The sequence below is a fragment of the Phalaenopsis equestris genome, unplaced genomic scaffold, assembly GCF_001263595.1.
Source record: "Phalaenopsis equestris unplaced genomic scaffold, ASM126359v1 Scaffold000376, whole genome shotgun sequence".
NCBI lineage: Eukaryota > Viridiplantae > Streptophyta > Magnoliopsida > Asparagales > Orchidaceae > Phalaenopsis > Phalaenopsis equestris.
The window spans coordinates 141,639-146,783 of NW_018164818.1; positions in this window are offsets into that span (position 1 = coordinate 141,639).

The following is a 5,145-nucleotide window of genomic DNA, read 5'->3' on the forward strand; positions in this document are numbered from 1 at the left end:
ACAATATATAGTCTGAAATACCACTATTAATTAACTTTTAAAAACAAAGAAATTTTTATGCATAATATTTTGATGCCAAGATGTTATATTTCTAAACAAAAAATTATAGTTTTAGATAAATAAATGCAAGAATAAATAAATAAAGAAGAAAATATAAATTTAAAAATACTAATATTATAAAAGCTCACTGTTTCACTGCTGTCCCATATTGGAGTCAGCTGTTTCCCATCTTACAAAATAACAATGGTGTACAATAAGACGCATCAGAAGCAGAATTTCTCAAATTGTGGATTTCACATTAATATTTTATTATTTTTTCGGGTATTTATGTGCATACCACACAATTATTATATATTTACATATCTAATATTAAAAATTTAATATTTACATGAATTGTTGTCAAACATCACATCCAAAATTCCAGTAATATTATCTTTTGAAAAGTGAATATACATTTCATGCATTTAGTTATGACATTAAAGTGTTATAAATATAAATATGACATTTTAATATGTTGATAATAAGAATTATGTAATTGTATGCAAATTTCTCTAAATTTAATTTTTAATTCTTTTAATTATCTTATCATTATTATTTTTTTTTCTGATTATTTAAAGTTGAATTATGAATACACACTTTCTAAGGCATTCTTCCACTTCACGCAAGTAGGGCTGTCAAAACAGCTTGTTATTCGCGAACAATTCGTGTTGGTCTCTTCTCTGAGCTAACGAACACGAACAAGATGAACAAATATTTGTTCGTTCGTTTTGGCTCGAAATACTACGAATCAATTATATATATATATATATATATATGATGAGTCGTATTTTTATAAAAAACATTAATTGACTACAAAACTACAAAGATTTATAATCAATTAAAATATTAATTAAGAAAATAGAATTAAAATTATTAAATTAGATTCAAATGATGTTTTAATATAAACAATAATTTTTAAATCTTGCACCAATACTTAACATTTTATGGCTACGTGATTAGGGTTGTCAAACAAACACAAGCTTATTTCAAACAAACTAAATTTCAAACGAACCGAACACGAACACAAGCTCTGTTCGTTCGTATTCGGTTCGTTTACACCCCTACACGCAAGAGTATAAATTTTGCTTACAGCCAAACCCAAAATTTTCCAAAATATGTAATTATAGATATTATGCAGAACGTTTAGGCAATAACCTCCCTCTTAAATAGAAAAATTACAGCATTTTTAGTTTCTCGCCTAACAACTTGGCTCTTGATAAACGGTATAGCTGTAACAATTTAAGATTAGTGACGTGAAGTAACATGTTGACAAAAAATCAAGCAAGAATACATATAGCTTTAAATATATAACGTGTGATCTCCATTATTTTATAGAAATTAGACCCGAATTTCAATCAATTATGTCTGATGTTTCCTTCTCATTATATGCTTATTTCACAGTTCAACTAAAAAATAATAAGTTTTTTCAATATAAATTTAGGAAAATAAGCTTTAAAACTCATATTAGTTTTTTAGGTGTCTTCTATTAAAAAAAACTATAGGAGATGCTTAAATTAGCACCTGATATTTTTGTATTAGAGTCGGATTTGCGGCCGCAAGGCGGTTAAAAATAAGTTTTGCTATTTGCGGAAGCTATTGCATCGAATTTGTGTCTAATAATTCAATGCAAGAAGAATTCTGAAAAAGGAAAAAAATTTAAATGGAGAACATAAAAACTTTATTTAAAAACGTCGATCTGAAATATCCAACTCAAATAACAAGTCTTCCACGTTACTTAATTTCGTCACATGAGACAGAAATCCAGCGTAAAAGACCTAAAATATACATCCCGTGTGCTTATCCTTGTTTTTCTTTTCTGCGCCTGTCGGTGTTCTCGAAACCATTGCACCTCTCCGTGTTTCCGAAGCCCTCACTCTCCTCCCTCTCCCTCCTGATTTTGCTCAAAACTATTGCTTTCATCAACAAAAATTTGTGATATTGTCACCATTAGAGCTAGCTGGGAAGGCAACGACGATACGTGGCTTACAGAGACCATCGGAACTCTTGTATTCCTCATTCTTCAGCTTCGCTCCAATTAGAAAATATTGAGGAAGGTAATTCTATTTGTGCCAGTATTTATCATTTTAATTTTTCAAAAGTGAAATAGGAGTTTCATAGGCAATGTTTAGGTGTTAAATATGTATGAAAATCTTTGTGATGTATGTGTTATCCGAATACATAGGTAATGTGGTGTGCAAGTAAAAATTGAACTTTAGGTGTTAGGCATGTATATATAAAAGAATTGAGTGGTATGTATGAAGTTATTCATGGATATATATTATGGTATGTATGTATGTAAAAATTGAAGTTTAGATGTTAGGAATGTATATATAAAAGAAGTGAGTGGTATGTATGAATATATCTTCATAAAAATTGTAGTTTATGAGTTCGGCGTGTATATATATAAGAATTGAGTGGTGCATGAAATATTCATAAAAAATTGATACCACACACACACACACACACACACACACACACACACACAAGTATTGAGTGGTATGTATTTACTTATTAGTAGAATTCAAGTTGGTTGAAGTGAAACGATATATGTATTGGGAATTCTTCGAATTGGTGGTGATATTGAAGGGGATATTATTACTAGAAGTCACGTTGGTTGGTTGAAGTGGAGGAATGCACCGATCGGGTCTATTGTTCAAAATGATGGTAATATAGATGGGGATGTTATAAGTAGAATTGAAGTTGGTAGGTTGAATTGGAGGAATGCATCAATCGTGTCAAATGTTCGAAGTGATGATAATATAGATGTGGATGTTATTAATAGAATTCAAGTTGGTTGGTTATAGTAGAGGAGTGCTTCAGTTCTTGGTCAAAGTGATGGTGATATAGATGATGATGTGATTAGTAGAATTCAAGTTGGTTGTTAGAAGTGGAGGAATGCATCAGATCTATTGTTTAAAGAATAAACTACTTCATAGAGGTGTCTTAAAAATGGTGGACCAAGTAATGTCGACTTCTTACTGTAATTATCAACTAATTTTTATTTTGTGCAATAGTTTTACTGATCTATAAAGCTATATCTATGTTGCATATGGATATTCGTAATTTGAGAGCTTAGATGTATAATAGATTATATTTAGGATGAAAATGACACACAAACGAGTTCTTAAATGGCGTTGAGGAATTCGCTCATGTTGCATCATAACTGCTCATTTATCATTCAGAGGATAAGTTTTGTGTCCTTGTGCGAAACATAAAAATAAGCATGTCTACGACCCAAAGAAATTAAATTGGATCTTAACCACAAGGGATTCAAAATTGGTTATATTCTGCACATGGTGAGCAAAAACCAAAAGTTTAGTACGATCAAGGCATCTCAATAAGCTATGTCACTCCAGTAGAGGAATATTATCCTGACACATACGAAGAAATAGTGCATGATGCTCAAAGAACACATTTTACTGAGAGTGTTTCACACGAAAGTGAAACACCAAACAATGAATCACAATAGTTATGTGACTTGTTGAACGCTGCACAACAATTTTTATGAGAAAGTTGCAAAGCACATACAGAGTTATCAGTGGCACGACAAATGTTGAGCATCAAATTTGATTTTAACATTCTCGGAGAAGCATTCAGTCAAGTGACAACATTTTTGAAAGAGACAAACCCTGCAAATAATTTACTGTCAGATGATATGTACATAACTAAAAAGTTAGCTTCAAAGTTAGGATTACAATGTGAGAAGAACGATTGTTGTGTTAATGAGTGTACGACATATTCAAGGTAATGTAGTCAAGATGACTTGCCGATTTTGTGGTACAGATAGATTCAACCAAAGAGAGTGAAAGAGTAAAAATAAAAAAAATACTCTGTACAAGCATCTTTTTTATTTTCCGCTTATACCCCGACTGCAGAGATTGTTTGCTACCTTGTGTACAACCCCTCACATGACTTAGCATAATACTAGATGCATTGATGTTAATTTGATGAATCATCCGCCACATGGTGAGGCCTAAAGACATTTTGATCATACTTGCCGGACTTTACAGCTTAAGCACACGATTTCAAACTTGAGCTGTGTTGCTTCACCCCGCATAGTCACGCCGCAACCCCATACTCTGTTGGCTAGTGATCATTAATACGTACAATTTGCCTCTTGATATGTGCATATTCGTATCATTCTTATTTCTGACATTGATCATGCTAGGTTCACATAGCCCCAAGGTGAAAATTGGTTTGTATTTATAGCCTCTGAATGAAGAGCTTCAATGTTACGAGAGACGGGTGTGCTTACATATGACATCACTACGAAATTAAATTTTTAACTGAGAGCAGCACTTTTGTGGACAATTAGTGATTTTCCTGTCTATGGGATGCTAGCTGATTAGATCACAGTCAGGAAATTAGCTTGCCCTTACTGTATAGATATGTTGACGACATTTAGTTTGAAAGGAAAAATAGCTAGTTCGAATGCCATCAAAAATTTATTCTCTGTGATCACCCATTTCAAAAGAACAAAGATGCATACTTCAAAAATAGGTTTGAGAGATCAAGTTCACTTCTTAAGATTGCTGGAGTTGAAATATTGTAGATGATCGGTAAGTATTGAAGATCACCGAGAGACCAGAGTTAGCTTGAACTTGTCCTATTGATTTCAGTGTCACATACAAGTGGAATAAGCAGAATATATTTTGGGATCTTTCGTACCTGAAGATTAATTTGATTAGGCATAATAGTGATGTTATTCATATTAAGAAGAATTGTTTTAATAAAATCTTCAATACTATGATAGATATCAAGGGTAAAATAAAGGACAATGTGGAAGCTGGAATAGACCTAAAAGAGTGTTGCAAAAAGAGAATCTTATAACTTCAATAGGAAAATCCAAGTATATTAATAAAGCCCAAAGCTGCATACAATCTTACACAAGATCATGGAGAACAATATTTGAGTCGGTGAATTCTTTAAGGTTTCCTAGTGGTTGTGTGACCAGAGGAAAATATGTTGAGATTTTCATACATATTTTATACCTTTTTGATGATATTGCACTTTAAGGAAATGTATTTTTGATATTTTGTTGCAGGAATGATGAATCAGGGTTATTGGAGCAAAAAGATGAAAAAATGAGCGAATTTGGAGCGAAAA